Consider the following 22,007-nt stretch of genomic DNA (forward strand, 5'->3'; position numbering starts at 1 on the left):
TCAAACGAAAATCTGTGCAGAGAATGGAATTACAAACTAAGCCAAGTAGCAGAAATAATAAGTGATTACTTTTCTGGTGGATTTTCCTTTAGTGCAGTAAGCATGCCTAAGAATCTGTGCTAAAGATAGCCTTCCACAATCCTTTTGGATGGAGATAATACATATATTAATGATTGCAAGGATTATGTATGTGAGGAGCTGGGGGGGGGGAATACAGGGAAACCAAATAAATTGGATATACAGTGCGATCACAACTTATGCACATTTAACTTGTTCAATTGCAACCTTGCACGGTAGAAGGCCATCTGGTTGAAATTGTGCAAATTGGGAGACCTTAAGAGCTGTTTTGTGTTGGGTGCAGAAAGAGCTTTTAAGCTCTCTGGAGGTTCTAAGGGGAAGTGCCCTCTCTACAGGTTAGATGGCTTCCAGTGGCTTCCTCTCCTCTCCTCTCCTCTCCTCTCCTCTCCTCTCCTCTCCTCTCCTCTCCTCTCCTCTCCTCTCCTCTCCTCTCTTCTAGAGGAAACGAACCAGCAACAGAAAGGGACACTGCTGGTGTGGTAGACAATGTGGATAAGCCCTCTTCCTCAGCCTTCTGGAGGTTCCAATCCTTCTAAACAAAGACAGTTTTTGGCACCTAACCAAACTCCCCAAAACAGCTTTAGCAAATAGCTTCTTGGTTATAATGCCTTAATGCTTCCCTTTCCCACTTCCCCTTTCTCCTTTCTGTTTAGTCCTATCCGGAAGTCCGTGTTATCCATCCTCCACATCTCAATCTATGGGACTAATCTCCTCCTGCTCTCTGCCCAGCATTGTCTTTGAATTGTAAGAAGCTTTTCTCCTTTTTAAGGCATAAATCTCCTCTTTATGTTACCTTCTCAGATGAGGATGCTTTTCCAAACAACATGCAAGGAGAATAAAATACGAGAACCATTTTCTTACCTCTGCATTTTCCGCTCTCTTGCCAACAGAGAAGCGAAACCACTTTATTTCACAAGGAACAACTAGGCTTCATGGAATTGTAGAGTTGGGAGGGACCCCAAGGGTCATCTAGTTCAACCCCCTTCAATGCAGGAATCTTGATTAAAGCATCCAAGACAGATGGCCATCCAACCTCTGCTGGAAGGAGAGTCCACAGCCTCCCGAGGGAGTTGGCTCCACTGTTGAACAGCTCTTACTGTTCTTCAGGTTAACTGTCTCTGAATTGTAATCAAGGGCTGATTTCCCTGCCACAGATATTAAGGGACACCAACTCGCCTGGTTAAGGATAGGTGATTCTGTGTAGATTTGTCATAATGAATGTGAATCTTGGCCAGACTGAACACTTTACGAATCTGCTTTCTTCCATGCAAGTATTCTCAGAGCCTTTGAAAGAAGTGGTAAAAAGCATCACTCTTCCAGCAGTCTCCTTCATTCCCACATACAGTTCAAGGGATAATAATGTAACTACCTCCCCACCTCAAGACCAAGAGGGTTAGGGGGAGAGAGCGAGTAGGGGGAGCTTAGAGGCTTCTTGGACATCAAAAGGAGACTTCAAAGGTGCTGTTGCACCTGCAGAATCCACAGTTGTGGCCTTGGGCTCTGGATTTGAAGCAAGCAAAGATCATGCATTAGTCAGCTCTTGCAATTTCTCTTCATCTCCGTGCAACCAAGTGGTGACTGTTAGAAAGAGCTGCCTTGTTAGTGGAGCTTTGCTAGAGCCTTTCATTGAGGCTGGGTGACTTGTGGAAATTTGTTTGGGCCAGCCTTTATGGTGGCATGTCCTGCTGTCACACTTGCCCAAGCCCTGATTTTTAATTGTAGATGTTTGGGACACCTTCACACTTGGACAAAATTCATAACGCTAAACCTATTTGATATCTTACGAAACTGTATGCCGGAAGATCCAAGGCAGACAAAATTCATGCAGCACATAGTTAAACTATGGAACTCACTTTCACAGGAGACAGTGATGGCCACCAACTTGGATGGCTTTGAAAGAGGATTATTCACAGGAAGAGAAAGGCTATCACTGGCGACTAGCTATGATGGCTATGCTCTGCCCACAGCCATACTTCTGAATAGCAGTTGTTGGAAACCACTATAGGGGAGAGTGTTCTTGTGCTCAAATTCTCATGCCGGTGAGAACCGGATGCCTAACCAGATGGGCAATCTGCAGCAGGCCCCAATTATATTCTTACAAGCGTGTGTTTCTGACTTCTATATGCCTGGAGTTGCCACCTCATTATTATTAATATTAATTATTAGTATTTCTAACAGGTAAGATTCAAACTCCTAATCTGCAGCAACCTCTTCTTTAGTATCCTGGGAATTCTTCACTGTGTTCTTGCCCCTCTAGCTACGGCAAACCCGAGAATCTCCCTGGCTGGTACTCAAAAGAAGCGCTAAGCTCCATTCCAACACAGATGCTGCTGCAGCTTTTTATGAATTAAATAGTAACATGTCTGCGACGGGCTCGGACAGCTGGCTCCGGGCTTTAGTTGGGTTTGTGAAGCTGCCTTAGCAAGTGAGGAGGAGCGAACTCCCAGCCTGCCACGGGGGGCATGTCCTGTTGGTGCAATGATTAATGCACGATGGTGGCTGCCAGCGCATCTTGAGTCCTGGGTGGCTGTGTAAAGTAGGCCAGCTATTTTTTAAGTCATGATTATTTTATCAATGTTCCTTTGTAAGGAGGGGGGATAATGTGTGTGTGTGTTTGTTTGAAAATGGCAACTTCATTAGCGATCAGCACAACAGCAGCACTGCTTAAATGGGAAATGGGTGTTTTCCTGTTATTTTATTTATTTGCTGCATTTAAAGCCCACCTATTCCTCTTAGGGGTGCAAAGTGGCATACCTGTTTTCCACACCCATGAACCCCATAACAACACTGAGAGGCAGTGACTGGCCCAAGGTCACAAAGTGAGCTTCATTGCTGAGTAGGGGTTTGAACCCTGGTCTCCCAGGTCCTAACCTGTACAGTGGTACCTCGGGTTACAGATGCTTCAGGTTACAGACTCCGCTAACCCAGAAGGTTAAGAACTTTGCTTCAGGATGAGAACAGAAATCGTGCAGCGGTGGCGCAGTGGCAGCAGGAGACCCCATTAGCTAAAGTGGTGTTTCAGGTTAAGAACAGTTTCAGGTTAAGAACAGACCTCCAGAACGAATTAAGTACTTAACCCGAGGTACCACTGTACGCCACACTGGCTTTCCAGCATTGTCCTGTTGTGATTGCAAGCACTGGCAACACTGAGAAGCTTGGCACTTAAGTCTTAGAATCACAGAATCATTCTTGTAGAGTAGGAAGGTACCACGAGGGTCATCTAGCCCCACCCCCTGCAGTGCAGGAATCTTTTGCCCAACGTGGGGCTCAAACCCATGACCCTGAGATTAAGAGTCTCATGCTCTGACTGAGCTATCCATCATGAGCCATCTTAAGCCTGTTTACTCAGAACCAGGTCCCCACTGTGCACAGCATCAGTCACAGCAAACATGGCCAATGACTAGGGATGATGGGAGCTGTAGTCCAGCAACACCTGGAGGACCACAGGTTCCCCACACCTGGTGTGTAGGATTGCAGCCTTAACCTCCAAAAGCCTTTGAACAATTCAGTATTTATTATTATTATTCAGAGCCGCCTCTTCAGCCAGAAAAGTGGCTCCTTGTATGATAGTTTGTGAAAACAATACAGTCTCTACGCACCGGCTTAACATTCTAAAAGACACAGCATACAAGGTAAGAGGGACAGGGAGGGAAGAGGGGGAGAAAAGCAAATTCTGGTATCCGTCCTTAAAAGCTAAATGGTTCTTATAATCAGCAGGAATGGAAACAGTTCAGCGGCAAGAAGCCCAGCATGATTGAGCAGGCCTTTCAGTGGCACAGATGGAGGTCAGCCCTGCTTCCCATTTTTCCTATTGAAGGCAGCCTGCTGGGATGGCAGCTACCAGCTCCTTCCACCACAACCCTCTGCCTCTGATTTTGGGAGGCTTTCTCAATTTCGGGAGTCTTTCTCACTGAATTTTCAGCAGGCAATTTCATTCTCTCACCCTGCCCTGAAACCTCCTCCTTCTGGGCTATGTTTAGAGGAGTGGTCCCCCCCCCCTCCATTTGAGGCAGAGGACTCATTAAAAATGCAGCGTTTTCTAGGCCACGAAGCTCGCTGTTTTACTCTGGAATTAGGCTTCTCAAAGCAAATCCTTTTATCTGTTCCAGCTCAGCAGAACAAGGAACGTTGGATGCTCTCATATTTTGGGAGTGCTCAGGACTCTCTCTCCCCCCCCCCCGCCCTCCGCTTTTTCAGATGTTGATGAGATTTGCTCAGCTTGGAGATCAGCTGATGCCTTGTCAGGCTTGGTATTTAAACTAGACAGCAGCCTGGCATCTGACTGGCTTCCACACCTCCTGCTTCTGTCTGTCATGTGTGAACCTGGACACATTTCCTGTTTAATGGATGCACTGCTTAAGTGATTAATTCTCGGAAGTGATTGGGTATGTTTCCATTCGTTTTCTTTCCCCAGACTCTGGAGGAAACAGACTTTTCGGTTGTCTGCTCAAAACCTTATATTCAGGGCTCAGTGCAGAGTTCTACATTTTATTCAAGAGCTCTTGGTTCTTGTTGCTGTACCAGGGGGCTGAGGCATCTGCTTCATGGAGGAAGAGGGCTATCAATGGCTACTAGTGACAATCGCTATCCTCTGCCTCCACAGTTGGAGGCAGCAATGCTTCTGAATAGCAGTTGCTAGAAACCGCAGGAGAGAAGCGTGCTCTTCTGCTCAAATCTAAAATGAGCCACCTAGTCCACCATCCTGCCCTTGAGACTGACCTAGAAACTCCAGCGGGTGCAGAATGCCGCAGTGAGACTCCTTACGGGGTCCTCGCCGCAGGATCACATTCACCCGGTGCTATACCAGCTGCACTGGCTCCCGGTGGAGTACAGGATCAGGTTTAAGGTTCTGGTTTTAACCTTTAAAGCCCTATACGGCCTAGGACCCTCGTACCTACAGGACCGCCTCTCCTGGTATGTCCCACGGAGGACTTTACGGTCTTCAAACAAAAACATCTTGGCGGTCCCGGGCCACAGGGAGGTTAGGCTGGCCTCAACCAGAGCCAGGGCTTTCTCGGCTGTGGTCCCGATCTGGTGGAACGCTCTGTCACAAGAGACTAGGGCCCTGCGGAACCTGACATCTTTCTGCAGGACCTGCAAGACAGAGCTGTTCCACCAGGCCTTTGGCCAAGGCACAGTCTGATCCCCTCCTTTGGTAATCCTCACAGACCTCTAGCTCAATGGTTGCCATGAATTTGATTTTGAATTGATTCTAAAATGAATTGATTTTAGAATGTTGTGTTACTTTTATTGTTGTTAGCTGCTCTGAGCCCGGCTTCGGCTGGGGTGGGTGGAATATAAATAAATAATAATTATTTATTATTATTATTATTATTATTATTATTATTATTATTATCATCATCATCATCATCCCATTCTCACAGTTGCCCACCAGGTGCCCATTATGAGAAAGCAGGACCCAAACACAAGAAAAACTCTCCCCTCCTGTGGTTTCCAGCAGCTGGTATTTAGACGCATTACCGCTTCCCAGCTGTGGAGGCAGAGCATAGCCATCATGGCTAGTAGCCATCAATAGCCATCTCCTCTATGAATTTGTCCAGTCCTTTTAAAAAGCCCATTTAGGTTGGTAGCCATCACTACATCCTGTGGGAGGGAGTTCCATAGTTTAGCTATGCGCTGCATGAAGAAGGACTTCCTTTTATCTGTGCCGAGTCTTCCAACTTTGGGGGGAGCTGTTTTGGGTGGGTTTTAAGTCGGCAGTGTTCGTCAGCTGTGAGGATCTTTTTCCGCGAACCTTTATCGACTATGTTGTACAGAATTTGTTGGGAGTGCGCACACAAACACACACCCTCTTTAACTCTGTTGGTGTCCTCTTTATTTTAATACGTAAGCTGCCTTGGAGGAATTTTCATCTGGAAAGGTGGCATTGGGTTGTATTAGATCTGAGCCACGAATATTTGTACAGGGTTTTGCAGGAAATTATGGAGATGGGCTTTATGGCTTATTTGAATGCATACTCCTGGGCTGCAGATGTAAACTCTCCCCCCGCCCCCACCTCCTCTGTTCTAGAAGACATTAATGGGCTGGCTTTTAGCCTCTGCTAGCTTTTAAGAAGTTTGGAAGGTATTAGCTCCTCCAGTTCTTCTTAATTGTGTTACACTTTGAATTGCAAAAAAAGTGCATTCTTTAAGTCTTAACTGAGACCCCGAGTTTCCATTTTAAAAAGTAAGTCTCTAGGCCTAGGAAGGAAGTTGTGGGGGTTTTTTGTTAGTGCTTTTTATGGTGCATTCTTACTATATTTGTTTTTTTGATGAATTTTCTGTTGGAATGGCAGGATATAAATATTCTAAATAATCCATTGTGTGCCCTTGCATGCTGGCACGGAGCTTGGTAGATTCTACATTTTACTTCTTAGAAATAGCCTAGATGCATTTTCGTGGCTAACGTCATTACTGAGTGTTAGCTCACGCGTACTAATTTAAAGCAGGTTGTATTTCAGTTGATTGCTTGAACAACCAGATAACTCTGCTGTGCTATACTGCCCTGTTACGATTCTGGAGCCTTTCCAATCTGGGTTCAGGCCCAATTTTGAGACTGAGACAGCCTTGGACAGGTGGAGTGTACCGGTTTCTGCTGGACCCTTCGATAGCTTGTTTTTTAAATGGCTCTTCGGTTGGCAACGGGGGGAGGGTGTGTGTGTGTGTGCAATGGCCCTGAGAAATGGGGAAGCAAATTTTGGACCCACACTAGAAACTACAGCTGGTGCAAAATCTAGTTGCTTCATAGACCATTGCATTCCAGATCTGTGTCATTTGCAATGGCTTCCTGTTCGTTTCTGGGTTCTATTAAAAGCATTAGGACAAGGAAATTTGGAGCACCTGCTTCCTCCCCCATTGCTGTGTGTGGCCCTTATTCACGTAATGTTTTACTTTGGCGATCAGTGGGGGGCATAGGCAGAGCCTGGCCAGCCATGGGTGCCCTGCCACCTCCACCAATTGTGAAGAAGTGCCACCCATTTTGGGCATGTTCATGTTCATTTGGGGCAAGGTGTCACCCCAAATCTGTGCAATTTACCCAAAATGTGTTCCGATGGCAGTGCTGCTTCTCCAGTGGTGGGTGCAGCAAGGGCTCACAGCAATGGCAGGAGTAGGTAGGTGGCAGCACTTTTTGTTCGACTTCAAGTGGTAAAATGGGAAACACTGCTCCAGGGCACAGGAATGGGTCTTTTAGTTGTCCTTTTTTCAGAGTCTTGGTATTAGTTGCATCCATTTAAACTTTCCTGTAAGCCATCTTCTGTGTTCTTATAAGAGCTAAAAGGGGAGCGGGGTGTCATTTAAACAATTTGGTAGGTTTCTCCTCGTGCCTTAGCCTGGAATCCAAGCAGAATTAATGCTCCCTGAAAACTCATTGGCCATTTCATGAATTGTTCAAGAGCATGGGTAGGCAAATTAAGGCCCAGGGGCCGGATGCAGCCCAATTGCCTTCTAAATCCGGCCTGCGGACGGTCCGGGAATCAGCGTGTTTTTACATGAGTAGAATGTGTGCTTTTATTTAAAATGCATCTCTGGGTTATTTTGGGGGCATAGGAATTCGTTCATTCCTTCCCCAAAATATAGTCCGGCCTCCCACAAGGTCTGAGGGACAGTGGGCCCCCCCGCTGAAAAAGTTTGCTGATCCCTGCTCAAGAGGAACAATAATTACAACTCCTTGGGGTTGATATGATTCAACCATTAAGGGATGACTCTCCGCTAAGAACATAAGATGAGTGTTCTGGATCAGACCAGCAGTCCATCCAGTCCTGTTCTTACAGTAGCCCACCACAGTGTTAGAAATTAGCCGGGCGCATTTTGTTTCTGGTGCTGGTCCAGTTGCGAATACGTGGAGATTTCTGGGCACCAGGTTGGCAACCACAGTTCAAAAACATCTTCCTTAGTCCATAGTTAATTCCATTTCCACTGAATATGTTTCTTCTCCTTGCATACTCGGACTTGTAAGAGCAAGCTACAGTCAAGCAATGTAGTTGAGACCATAGAATTGTAGCATTGGAATCATCTGGCCCAAGCCCCCTGGCGAATAGACATTCCATTATGGCAACCATAACCTAGATTTAAGCTGCCATTTGGCACCATGTCTGAGTTTCTGACACTGCCCACCAAATGCCAACTATGGGAAACCTACAGGAAGGATCAGAGGGCAGTGGCAGCTGGCATGTAGAGGCATAATGGCTCCAACTTGAAGGCTGGACATAGCCTTTGTGGCCAGTAGTCACTAATAGCCATCTGGACCCTGAATTTGTCTCTCCTTCTAAAGTCATCCAGGTTGGTGTCTGTGACTGCCTACTCTGGGAGAGAGTTCCTGAGTTTAACTGTGCAGAGCGTTCAGCATCATTGGATAGCCCTGAGTTTTAGCATTATGAAAGAGAGATGAATTTTTGTTTTTGGGCACTTCTATCATGTCTCCTTTGACTCTCAAAAGATCCCTTCCTCCTCCCGATTGGGCCCCCTTTTAAAGATCTTTGACATTTCTCTTCCAAATGGAGTGGTTTTAGGTTAGATGGGAAATGCAGGCGGGGGAAAAACAACTCCAGTTGCATTTTGCTGTACTGTATTAAAATTTAAAGTGCTTTTTGGGTTCTTACGGTTGGAAGGGTGCTAATTAATTCATGATTTCACTAACAGCTAAAGTGTTCGAAAAGTCAGCTTGTTTATAGTTTCTGAAATCTCATGGACTGTACGAAGTTGAGAGTCAATTGCAGCATGAAGTTGCAAGTGGGGAAAACTAGTTGAGGCTTTGGGGCACTTCAGTTTCTGACTTAAAATAAATACCGACCCGTGATTTGTTTTTAAAACTACGTTTCTGGATTGTGGGGAAAGAAGGTTGCTGGAGAATGTCTCCTCCGAGAAAGTAAAGGAGCTGGATTTCTGGAAAGTGTCAGCTGTTTCTGAGAATGATGTATGTGCAGCTTTTAAAGCCATTTCTAACACATCTTGGAATGCCTCGCTTAAGTGTGATATATGCGGTGAACTCTTCTCTTAAAAGCCTTGTGCAACGTGGCATTCACACCAGTAACAGGCACGACCTCCATTTCAACTCCAGCTGATTTCAGGCACTCAGACAAAATGTATTTTAATTATTGTGGTTTCTACCCTGGTGCTGGGGACATTTTGGACCTCCAGATGTTGCTGGACTACAACTCCCATCATCCCTGACCATTAACTGTGCTTGCTAAGCCTGATGGGAGTTGTAGTCTGGCTGGCAGCAACTGGGGTCCAGAGGTTCTCCACCCCTGCTCTGTACCAAATTGGGTTCCATGATGGATGAAAGGTGAGATATTAATGTACGGAAATAAGACATTCTTTGAAAACCAGCTGATACGTTTAATGTTCTTATTATAGCACTGTGTTTTCAGGTTATATGCCGCCTTATGATGTTTTATATGAAAGCATGGCTTTAAAATATTAAAATAAATAAAAGTTTGCTGGATTCAATCTGGCTCAAGGGTAAGCAGTGACTAGTACCAATCTGGGCAAGCAAATTGGGGAGTAGTTTTTCCTATCACATGTCTGTGATTCCTGCATCGCAGGGGGTTGGTCTAGATGACCCTTTGTGACCCTTCCAACTCTAGCATTCTATTATCCTATGTCCAAATCCACCCAAGCCTGCTTAGCTTGTCTTTCCACAAGTCTTGTCTACTCTTATGAGTTTCTGACCCCTGCCTTACAGCTGGTCAACCAGAGCTGAGTATTGTAACAGTGGAAACATATCGTATTAACTCTCCCAACAATGCGTAGGAGCTACCTACTTTGGGCACTGGGGATCCAGATGGAATTTATCTTCAGATTTCGCCCCGAGTCTCCCATTGTTAACATGAGAATATAAAGAGCCTAGCCGAGGCATAAATGAAACCAGGGCTTACAAGATCAAGGAAAATGAATGTTCTTCTTGGTAGAGAAGCCATCTTTGCTGGATGAATATCCAAGCAATTATGAACTCTGCTTCTCCCTTTGATATATTTTTCATGGGTGTGAAAGCTACCTTCTACTTAGAAGATTTAATTGGATTCTGTCCATACAGACTGCTTGAAACTGAACTCTCTAGTTAAAAAGAAACATATCGTTGCCCATGTAATAAAATAAAATAAAACCAATGTATTTCAAAGTAAGCTAAAACCAGTAACCTCCTGGCTTTATCTACGAAGCTGTGATCTGATAAGTAGATCTAAATCTTTAGCTGCACAATTTATTGGGAACTTGGGTCCTTTGCAGGGCCTTTTAAACGGACGGGACGTGTGCAGGAGATGTTCCTGGCAGATTATGGGCAGAGTTTTTCCATGTCCTGCCCCTTGCCTTGTAGATAAAAGGCTTTCCCTCTCTCTCTTGCAAAGTTTCTTCCTTCTAACAGAAAAACGCTGGGGACTGGACCAGCAGACTTAGTCACTCTTTGCTTCTGATGGCTTGAGCTTCACAAAGTGAATTGTGTTTCTTCTGGTCTGTGTGTGCGTATCTTCCGACAAAGCAAATCCTAAATTGGATTAGACCCGAAATGCTGCCTTTCCCCTCATTTTCAGGGAGAAATAGAATGGGCAGAATCAAGCCGAACATGGGGAAATTGTCCTCTTCCCTTTCCCAGTCTGCCACCCAGCCATTAACGGAAACTCCAGGGCACCTGAACCATTGTTTGCTTGAAGGCAGAGGGAGCCTTAAGGTTTTGATTCTAGTTGATTGGAGCCATCTAGCTCAGTATTGTCAACTCTGGCTGGCAGCAACTCTCCAGGGTTTCAGACAAGGTTCTCTCACATTTCCCTACCTGGAGATGCCAGGGAACATTTTACATGCAATGCAGGCACTCTAGGACTGAGCTCCCCCCCACACACCGAAAGAGGAGGGGGGAGCCTTCAGGTGGGGAATATCTGTGGCCCTCCAGAGGTTTTTAGACTCCTACCATTCCCGGCCAACCAGACTAGTGGTCAGCAATGCTGGAAGTTGGAGTCCATCACTATCTGGACGGTCACAGATTAGCTATGGAATTCAGGTAATCTTGGCTTAAGGTGTCTTTTTTTGGGATGGTTAGCAATTGATGATGTACTTCTCTAGTGCTGAATTTTTCACTGAAAGCTAAAGATGGTTGAAAGAATGGGAGCATGTTGGGGGAATGCTTTCTTAGGCAATGGAAAGAGGACTCTTTAAAAAAAAACATCAATCACAATTGTGTGTCTTTGGGGAAGATTTTATACTGCTGGGCTGTAATCATTAGAAACCCACATATCAGTGTTTACAGCAGCTGAAGCCTCTTTTTCCTTGGTCTGTTTCTTTGCTCCAAATTATATAAGAAATGCTGTAAAAAAATATACAAAAAACAAACCACCAAACACTTGGTTGTGAGGATTTTTTTTATTTTTATTTTAATGGCTGTAGCTTTTTCTTTTCTCCAGCCCTGGAAGAGAACCTTAACACTTTAATGGTGCCTGATGCACTAATAAAGATGCCTGCGTGGTTACGTTTAATCATTTAAAGAGCAGAAAAGAACACTGAAGTTATCAGCATTCCAAAAGCAAGACACACAGACTTAAATATATGCAAAGCCTCAGAGAGGCTGGAGAAATGTACTGTGTTGCAGGAAGATCCTGACAGCCCCCTTGCATCTTTTTGCAAAGTGAGATCTGAATTATTAAAGCTGCCTTTGTTTATTAAATTGAGCCTCTAGCAAAAAGGGTTAAAGCGGAGAAATGGCACATAAACTTTGACTATATTGGGCATAATTTTTAATGGGTGTTACACTTTTTTGTGTGTGTGTGTGTGTCTATTACTACCTTAGGGATGTTTCAACAAGATGAGAAGAATGCATTTTGCATATTGGAAAATGGCAGCAATTTTGCCGCCTTGAGTGGGGCAAGATGGTGAAAAAAGACTTTAAAAAAAGAGGTTTTGTGAAAAATGTGCACACACCCATCCAGGTTTTTGGAATGAGGTTAATAAGTACAAAATGACGTTACTGAAAGTTTGTTTTCCAGTTCTGTGCTACTTTAGATCATTGGTCTGCCTTCATTTTTCTGTCGTTTCAACACTGGAGCATGGAATTCTCTTTTTGCAGTCCACTTTGTGACACATAATTTTTCCTCTCTGCTTTGCACACCCCTCTTCAGTTTTTTGCCCTTGTGCCTTGAGAAATATGCAGATGATGGAAAATCTTGGCCATTGCAGGGGCAGAGGAAGGACCTCTCCTTTACTTGGGATCTGCAAACCAAACTTTTTCAGGCTCCATCTGTTCCTTTGCTCAGAAGTAGAAGAGAAGAGGATAACTTGTTCCAAGAGCAGAGAGCTTGGCCCGACAGGCTTGCGTTATTTTTTTCTTAGGTTTTTAAATCTCTCTTCCCCACCACCCACCCTTTTATAAAAAATAAAAAATATAGACTTTTGAGTTTAACTCTGTAACTGTTTATTTAAAGCAAGAATCCTTTAAATATGGTTGGGCGATTTGAATCCAGTGTCTCCCAAAACGTTTAATGAAAGCCCTGCCTTTTATGACACCACCGGGCAGCTGCGGGGATTAAATCTTCAATTAGGTAGGATTGCGGCAGGCCAAGCAGATTAAACTCCTTTGCAGCTGAAGCAGCTGCCTTGAGGAAATGACATTTATGCGCTTGATCCCTTTTTGAGTTCCCCGTGTCAAGCCTTGAAACATATCAGCGGGGCTGCCTTTGAGAGCAGAAGGGAGCCGCTGCTGCTGCCGAGGAGGAGGAGTTGCAGACAGCAAAACACATATTCGGGGGATCTTAACTATATTTATTTTTATTCCCCAGATGGTTACTGGAAACCTTCTTAAAAGCTTGGATTCAGAGATGCATTAGTGTTTAGAGGCCTCCTTTTGACTTAAGGTAAGATGGTCTTAATCAAATCATCCTCTGGCCGTCTCGGTTTTTTGTCTGAACTCCCTCCCCCTGCCCCCGCCAGACTGGACTGGAGATGCTCTGAAATCACATAGGATGGCCCCTCCTGCTGCTTGGCATTTAAACAGTTAATGTTCATTCCGTGTTAATAAAACTTTCCAGCTGCTTAGGTCATGTGGAGAAGGAGCTTGTGGTGGAAGGAAGGGCAGGCTGATAATCCACAAGGAGTTATAGTAGTGTGGTGATACTGTTGAGTTGGGGGTCTGTTGTGCATATAATTCAGAATCGCCTTGTTTGTTCGGTAAGCAGATTTGCAGCAGGGAGGGTGGGAGAGAAGCACGGTTTGCAAAACGACCCCCCCTTTTAACACGTGCTGACTGGTGAAATTGACGGTCTAGGCAGGTAAGCAGCAATTACAGGTATGCTGCAACATGCAATTACTGATTTCCCTCTTGCGACCTGAGAGCCTTCCTGAACCAAACGTGAATCTACTTGTTCAGGTTCGGAAGTGTTAACTGCCCAAAATCTCAATTTAATTGCTGCAAGGCTAGCAATGGGATTGCAAGGTAATGTTCCCTTTTAAAAGTTGAAAATTTCGAAGGGCCATGCTTATTAAAAGACCACCAAATTTAAACAAAATTAAACATAACACAGCATGAAGATTCTTGAAAGCGTATGAGCTGTGATTACCATTTCTAGAGAATTAATCGTCTTTGGCAGTTTTTTAACCACAGAGCTTAACTTGAGAGAACTGCTTATAATGGTGCGGAGGAACCTTCCCCACAAGAGTCTAGGAAGCGAAATTAAAGCACTGAACCTAGGCAGTGTGGTTTCAGATGTCAGTTCAATTCCCTTCCATGTTTATAGCTTAATAGGAGGATGGGGTTGGAAGCAGGAATTAAGACTGACAAAGAAACTCTTTAATCTAATGTCCCATATGATAGCCTTGTCATTTTCTGTTTAAAATCTCCCATGTGTTTATTTTTCTTTTCAAAATGGGATCTTATCATTTTTTAACAGGGCATTTTAAATAGTGACCTTGCGTGGGCAGAATCTACACACTTTCTGTGCCCCGTGAAGCTGTATAGCATTGCCAGATAACTTGTGTTTTTAAATGTTCCAAATTCCTTATTTTCAAAAGGAGAAAAGTGTGATACTTTTGTTCATCTTGACTGCTTGGCTAAAAAAGGAAGGTAATGAAGTTTTTCCCTGGAAAAACAGCAAATCGTTGTTAGAATTAGAATTGTGGTGTTCCCCTGCATTCCATACCTGAACAATTCAGCCAGTATTTTGGAATTTTTCATCAGGTCCTTGCTATGTTCTTTGCGGAAGAATCTGTTTGGGTTCAGACTTAGCATAGTTCCAAAACATCAGCTGATCATGGGCTTCATATTAACCTGCAACAAACGAAGTTCCAGTATGTGTATTTAATCTGCAGACAAGCTCCCCGCTCCCTTCTGCTGTAGGTTTAAAATGCATCCTATAAGTGCATTTTGCAGCCTGCTTATGGAGCCTCAATTCTGAGGTGTCTTTTGTGGATGAAAGTGCTTGCTGATCTGAATTTCGAAGGTTGATGAAATTAAACTGCAGGAGGACTGATGGCAATCTACAGAGCTTTAATGTTATGGCATTATACATATTTAGAAGCGGATTGGATTGAATCCCACTGAGGGAAAGCAGCCTTATTCATAGACCCCTGTCCTGGGCATGCTTTTTTTAAATAAAAAAGCCTGATGGATATGCTCAACATTATGATGAACGTGTTGCTTGCTGAAAATCATTTTGCTGTCACAAGGACCATATCAGAGACTTGATTGCCTTAAGTGTAGTCTTGCGGGGCTTCTTTGAGGGTGGGGGAAAGAGAGAGGGGAGGGGAGGGATGATTGCAAAATCGCAATGCTTTGTGTAAACTGTTCTTGCCTTCATGAATTATTCATTTAACCCCCACCCCAAAGCATCAGACTGCTTGCTATATTGCAGAATTTAATACATCTTAAGTGACACTGAATTTGTTAATATGGTGAAGGACGAGAACACGGGCTAGTTAAAAATATCTGTGCCCAGCATGCATCAGCAGGGAAGAAGGGGTTGTTGACTTGAACTGAAAAGGGTATAAATATGTGCTATATATGTGTGTGTGTGTGATATATCTGCATGCCTAATATTTTTGCCACAAGCAAAAGGATAGCTTGGGCGTTGTTCTTGAAAGCTTTGAGCAGACAACTTGGATGGCTTTAAAAGAGGATTGGAGAGATTCATGGGAAGAGAAGGCTATCCATGACTACTAGCCACAATGCTCTGCATCTATGATCAGAGGGCTTGTGCCTCTGAATACCACTTCCTGGGAACTGCAGGTGGACAGAGTGCTGTTTGACTCATGGCTTTCCAAAGGCATCTGGGTGGCCACTGTGAGAACAGGATGCTGGACCAGACGTGCCTCTTTTAGCCTCGTCTTAGGCAAGGCCAGTGCTTCAGTGAGGCGAGGTGAATAAATTTGCCTAGGGGGGAAGATCCCATCCCTGCTGTTGTGCCGTTGCCAGCTCTGCCAGGACTTTATCTGTGCCGCAGATCCCTTGCCCTCACTGCTGCTGCTGAGCCCTCACCGCTGGCATGGCAGCAGCGTGAGCACAGTTGTGGGCAAGGGTGCAATTGTAGTTACAGGGCTGGCAGCAGGGAGGGAGCCCGGATCTACAGGGTGAGGGGGCTGGCGGGGCATTTTTCCTGCACTGTGAAGGCACCCCAGGCTGTCCCTAGTCTTATGTGATGGTACAAGTGCTCGATGGATGGGGGGGGATCAGCACTGTCCCCATCAATGCGGCCTTGGTCAGACCACACCTGGAATACTGTGTCCGGTTCTGGATGCCACAGTTTAAGAAGGATATTGACAAGCTGGAAATGAGGGAAGAAGATGACAGGTCTGGAAACCAAGCCTTATGAGGAACGGTCGAAGGAGCTGAGTATGTTTAGCCTGGAGAAGAGGAGACTGAGAGGAGATAGGATACCCATTTTCAAATACAGTGGTACCTCGGGTTAAGTACTTAATTCTTTCTGGAGGTCCGTTCTTAACCTGAAACTGTTCTTAACCTGAAGCACTACTTTAGCTAATGGGGCCTCCTGCTGCCGCCGCGCCGCAGAGCACGATTTCTGTTCTCATCCTGAAGCAAAGTTCGTAACCTGAAGCACTATTTCTGGGTTAGCGGAGTCTGTAACCTGAAGCGTCTGTAACCTGAAGCGTACGTAACCCGAGGTACCACTGTATATCAAGGGCTTTCACGTGGAAGAGGGAACCAGCTTGTTTTCTCCTACTCTGGAGGGTAGGACTCAAACCACTGGCTTCCAAGATTTCAACGAAACATCAGGACAGTAAGAGCTGTTTGACAGTGGAACAGGCTCCCTTGGGAGGTAGTGGACTCTCCTTCACTGGATTTTTTTATGCAATGGCTGGATGGCCACCTGTCCTGGGTGCTTTAGTTGAGATTCCTGCTTTGTAAGGGGTTGGACTAGATGACCCTATATGATCCTGTGTTTTCAGAGTACCACGCCCTCCATCCTTGATGTTGCGTCCAAGTGCTCGGAAATGGGTCTCCTTGCCTCTTGGGTGCCTTCATGTTGCAGCTGCTGCAGTCAGCCAGAGGCTTCTCATGGCGTGGGGTGCCATTCACAGGCTTCTGTGTCAAATGGGGCTTAGGAAACCAGCAGTTGATGTGCCAGCTTGCAGCTTGTCATTAGAATTGGCACTGGAGGGAAGGTTATCAAATGACGTTTCTTCTGCCCCCAAATGCGTGGTGAAGAATCTTCACTGGATGTTTTTAGTTCTAGTTACATTTCAGTGGTTAATCCACACTTTCCCGTGCACTGTGAAATCCATGCTTTGCTTAGGCTTGTGTGCAAGGGATGTCTAAATCCCTTCCAATTGGCTCCAAAGCCCGGAACATCCTGTGGGTGGGGCGGCCGGGTTGGTGCTTGACCTGTTTGATCCCATTTTGGAGTTCTGAGATTCCAATCTTGGTGTCCCAATTAAAAATAGATTTATTGGAAGAATCTATTAGCATTGGTGGCATCAGTTTCTAAATAAGCTCGCTCACCTGTCACAAGTGCCGAGCAGACTGGTAACTGGGGAGTTGGCCTGGATAGGGAGGCTGTTTCACTGGGGAAAGCTGTGCTTTGAGTCGGGTGGCCAAGGGGTGGAAGAAGAAGAAGAAGAAGAGGAGGAGGAGGAGGAGTTTGGATTTGATATCCCGCTTTATCACTACCCAAAGGTGTCTCAAAGCGGCTAACATCCTCCTTTCCCATCCTCCCCACAACAAACACTCTGTGAGGTGAGTGGGGCTGAGAGACTTCAAAGAAGTGTGACTAGCCAAAGGTCACCCAGCAGCTGCATGTGGAGGAGCGGAGACGCGAACCCGGTTCACCAGATTACCAGTCCACCCCTCTTAACCACTACACCACACTGGCACTCTGGACTGGGAGTCCGGCACAACCCTCCTTAAAAGGGAAGGATTTCGCAAAGATAGGAATATAGGAAGCTGCCTTATTCCAAGTCATGCCAGTGATTCATCAGATTTGTCTTATACCCATGGTTCCCATGTGAGCAGTACTGACCCACAGGGATCACCCAGAGAGGCATGAAAAAGCAAGCGGGTAACGGGGGGGGCTCTGAAGGTGTGACCCTCTGAGTGCATTGTTCACTTTTTTACAATTGACCAAGCCAGAGCCTAGAGCGAAACACCTCCCTTGCTTCATATTTAAAGTTTTAGTTCTGTTGGCAATATCCAAGCTACAGTATTTCCTTTGGTCACATTTGTTTCCATTCACAATTCTGAGTTTGTTGCAACTCACAGCGAGGTCACAAGATAGGGTAGTAGTGGAGAAAGAACTAATTGAGCTACAAAATGACATTGAGCTGAAGCCAAGGTTTAAGAGTTTTGGTTGCAGAAGGGGAATTTCTGAATGCTATCCTGCACTATGGTCGGTGGTTAAGAAGCTCCTTGTTGCATTTCCAACATCATATTTGATGAAATGTGGTTTTTGTGTGGTCATCCGACTTCTCTTCAAGCAAAGAAATCAGCTGCCAATTACTAAACATGGTGATTTAAGACTCCTGCTAAGTTACTTTAAACCAGACGTAGGGAAACCTTTATCACTTCAGCAAGCCAACCTTGGACATTAAGAATTTACTGAAGTAGTTCCTAAATGTGGTATCTAAGATTCTTGCTAAATAACTATCAGACTTGGAAATGCTGGTATCAATTGATCAAGTTCATCAGTTTTGTTGAATTAAGTAAGCCAAATACTTTCAACTGGATTTTAAATAAATGTGCAATTAATTGCTATTGTTCTGAATGGTATTGTGTTATTATCTTCTTAATGGGTTGTGCCAAACACTATTATGAATGATGTTTTTATAGAGAAGGGCAGGAGCTGTTTATGGAACCAAGGGTGACAGGGTTGCTATTAACAGTTTGGGAACCACTAAATGACAGTGGCTTTTCAAGATTTCGGGCAGGAAGCATTCTTACCCCTACCTGTTGATGCTGGAGATTGAACCTCTGCCACTGAGCTGCAGCCAGGTGCAGAGGGGGAGACTAGATAGGTGCAGGTGAAACAGTACCGGCGATGTCTGAACAAGCACAGGCCAAGGAGTTAGCTGTGTGCCAAGAGGAAGTGTGTTGTATGAAGCAAAAGCAATTGGCAGTTGTCAGCCCCACCTACCCTATAAATTTAAACCAGTATCATACCACTCTAAACAGCCATGGTTTCCCCCTATATAGAATCCTGGGAACTGTAGTTTGCTAAAGATGCTGAGAGGTGCTGTGAAGCCCCTGTTCCCCTCACAAGAGTGTCAATTCCCAGAGTGGTTTAACAATCAGTCCTCTTCCCCAGAAAACTCTTGAGAACTGTAATCCTGGGAAGGGGGAATGGTGTCGTGCTTACAGCTCTCAGCATAATATAGTCCAGAGAATTGCAAAGATGAGGCTCGTATCTGTGAGCTCAGCTTCCATTTCCAGCAACCCTCACTCTTCTTCTCACTTTCCTCTTCCTACATTGTGGAATTCCTGCTTCTCTCCCTGCCACACTCTTAAAAAACTGTTGCTTCTTCTCCAGGCTTGCAGATTGACTCTTTGCAAACGGCTTAGAACACATCGCTCATTTTCTTTCCTTCGGCATAAAAAAACAAGTCTAAGCAAGACTGTTCCAACATGTGTGCCTGGAAATTTCCACAGAGACTAACTCGTTGTCTTGCCTCATGGCTTTGGCTCAGCAGTTTCCCTGGGAAGGTGGGAGCCTGTCTGGATTTGTAGGGGCAGCGTCCAGGCTGACGCTCCTCCTGCAGTTCTTCTGGAAACTGCCACGCCGCTATATTTCTGGAATGAGAGAGATTCTTAGCACAAAGACCCTGAAAAGAGCAGTATTTGAATTGGGGTGGGGAATCCTGTCTTGGTAATGTAAGGCAGCGCTGCTTCTCTGAGATGAATGGAAGCTCTTGCCATTAGTCAGAGACTGGTGTGAGGACCGAAGTCCTGTGCATTATCAGCCTAGATAATGGGGGCACCTAACAGTTCAGGCGCTTATAAGAATGGAGGTCCTGTTGTAATGCTGTATAATTTCAAAGGAAACCAAATATAGCTGATCCTATTAGGAAAGACCAAACATTTGCTATGATGGTGGTCCTATATTGAAAGACCAAAGGCTCGCCCACACATAGCTATGGCGGTGATGGTTCCTAAAACCAAGGGGAGAGAAGGGAGGGAGAACCAACTGATGAAGAGCTCCCTTGACTGGAGGCTATTATTAACTTTCTGCATAGCAGCCTTTTGCAGGTTCGTTGTCGCTTGTCGGAAGGCAGGACACATTTTGAAAGCAACTCTGCTAATATTAACTCCCCAACCCCAATATCATTTCAAGGCTGGCTCTTCAAAGTGGTTCCCCCCCCATTATGGTTCCCCCCCATTATGAAATGAAAATATTTATGTATTTATGCTTTCTGAGTTGTCAGCAACTCTCCCTATACAGTTCTTTTTTCTTTTTTTTTTTTTTCTTTTACAATCAGCATTTTTCTCTCTTGGAAAGGTCATCCAGGCCAGCATATTTATTCACACTTCCCTGAGGACCTGAAACTTATCTGCCCCGTTTTGGAAAACCTAGTTTGTTTTGCTGGACCAAGCAAAGCTCAAGCCAAATCCTGCATCTTCCATAGGAGTTGCCATTGACTCCCAAGTGCAAGCAGGTAGTGGTGTTCAGCATTTCAGTTATTTGTACATGCATAGCATATTTATTTGTACCACACCCTTTCTGGGATAGAATCACAGATGGCCTAAAAATACTTTTTAAAATTAAAATAAAACAGCTGCACAAATAACCATAGTTAAAAACATATCAGATGCCATCGAACAATCTCATAGCAGCAGCAGCAGCAGCAGCAGCAGCAGCAGCAGCAGCAGCAGCAGAAGAAGAAGAAGAAGAAGAAGAAGAAGAAGAAGAAAAAGAAAAAGAAGAAGAAGAAGAAGAAGAAGAAGAAGAAGAAGAAGAAGAAGAAGAAGAAGAAGAAGAAGAAACAACTATACTGGAACTGCCGACGTTCTGTTTGGTAGACAGGAGCTGGCTTCTCTCTCTCTTAGGAACGTAAGGTGAGGTTGGCTGCTAGAACAGACTAATGGCCCATCTAGTCCAGCATCCTGTTCTCAGAGGCCAACCAGATGCCCTAATGGGAAACCCACAAGCAGGACCTGAGTGCAAGGGCCGTCTCCTCTCCTGTGGTTTCCAGCAATTAGTATTCAGAAGCATTGCTGTCTCCAACTATGGAGGCAGAGCATAGCCATTGTGGCTAGCAGCAGTCTTTGATAGCCGTCTCCTCTGGGAATTTGCCCAATCCTCTTTTAAAGCCATCCAAATTGGTGGCCATTTCTGCCTCCTGCAGGAGTGAGTTCCATAGTTTAACTGTGAGTTGCATGATGAAGTCCTTTCTTTTATCCTTTCTGAATCTTCAGCTTCACTGGATGTCTCTGAGTTCTGGTGTTATTTGGGGGCGGGGGAACCCATCCACTTTCTCCATGTTGTGCATAATTTTACAAACTTCTGCCATGTCTCCTCTTCTCAAACTAACAAGTCCCAATCGCTGTAACCTTTGTTCGTAGGGGAGTGACTTCATCCCCTGGATCATTTAGCTCGCCCTTTTCTGAACTTCCTCCTCCTTCTGCATGCCTCCTGCCACAGAGATCTGCCTGCGGCTCTGTGGTTTGAGCCTCGCCCACAACAATCTGAGCTCCAAAGGGGTTGTTCAAAGTGGTTAAACTTTAAACTGCTAAATTTTAATGCTCCCAGATTCTTTTCAGCTGCACAGAGGAGCTGTTCCTGCAAAGTCTGGGTGTGTCAGCGGGCTGGAGCTCAGCTTACTCCGCGTTCAGTGCACCTAGTCATGGTTGTGCTAATGTAGAGTTCATTACTAAATCCTCCTTTTAACCAGTTGGCAGTTGATCAAGACTCCTCTCTCTCTCTGTGTATGTGTCTGTCTGTGTCCCAACCCTTGCTTCATTTCAAAGTTATTTCTGGAAGTAGTCCTTCGGCGTTTGCATAACTCCATGTGTGTCGCTCGTGGGCATATTTGCTAAATGGCGAGGCAAGCCTCTTACTAACTTTCTTAGCTGGAGGAGTTTTAATTAAAAAGCTGCACACAGTGATGGATATGGTACATGCACGATGGATAAAGTCTTGTATAATTTCTGAGAAGTTTTCAGGCTCTCCTGCCAACAGGCGCATTTATAATTTCCCTCTTTCTTTCTTTTTTGCCCAAAGTAATATTTATGTGATCAAGATTACGGATGGAGACGTCGCGTTGTCTGTTCCAGCACATATTTTTGCATGTATTTTTGTTAGGCTAATGATGCTCTTAAGGGGGACTATAGGCTTGTCTATAGAGCGGTCGTTAGGCATTGGTTTCTGACGCGCTTGCAGTCCCCTCCAAGCTTGCAAATCGATGAGCACTAAATACAGTGCAACACTTTGCCTCCTCCAGGGGAAAAGGGCAGCAGGCTTAGAAGTGATCAGGTTAGCTCTTTTTCGTTTTCTTTTTTGCCAGTAAGCA

At 45.0% G+C, this 22,007-nt stretch overlaps 2 protein-coding genes across 4 annotated transcripts in view; both read left to right on the plus strand.

Moving 5' to 3' along the window:
• MAP2K5 (mitogen-activated protein kinase kinase 5) overlaps window positions 1–22,007 on the plus strand; it is a 933,658-nt gene that overhangs the window by 654,349 nt on the left and 257,302 nt on the right. The gene's annotated exons all lie outside the window — the stretch shown is intronic.
• Window positions 1–22,007, plus strand: part of GLCE (glucuronic acid epimerase) — a 63,980-nt gene that overhangs the window by 7,425 nt on the left and 34,548 nt on the right. For 2 of the 3 annotated variants that reach the window (XM_083586593.1, XM_083586594.1), the window contains exon 2: window positions 12,839–12,913. The exons of the other annotated variant lie outside the window; for it this stretch is intronic. The gene's annotated coding sequence lies outside the window, so the exon portion shown is untranslated. The remainder of the gene's footprint in view (window positions 1–12,838; window positions 12,914–22,007) is intronic. 3 annotated transcript variants of the gene reach the window in all.

This window comes from Podarcis filfolensis, assembly GCF_964270895.1.
Source record: "Podarcis filfolensis genome assembly, chromosome: 14".
Lineage (NCBI taxonomy): Eukaryota > Metazoa > Chordata > Lepidosauria > Squamata > Lacertidae > Podarcis > Podarcis filfolensis.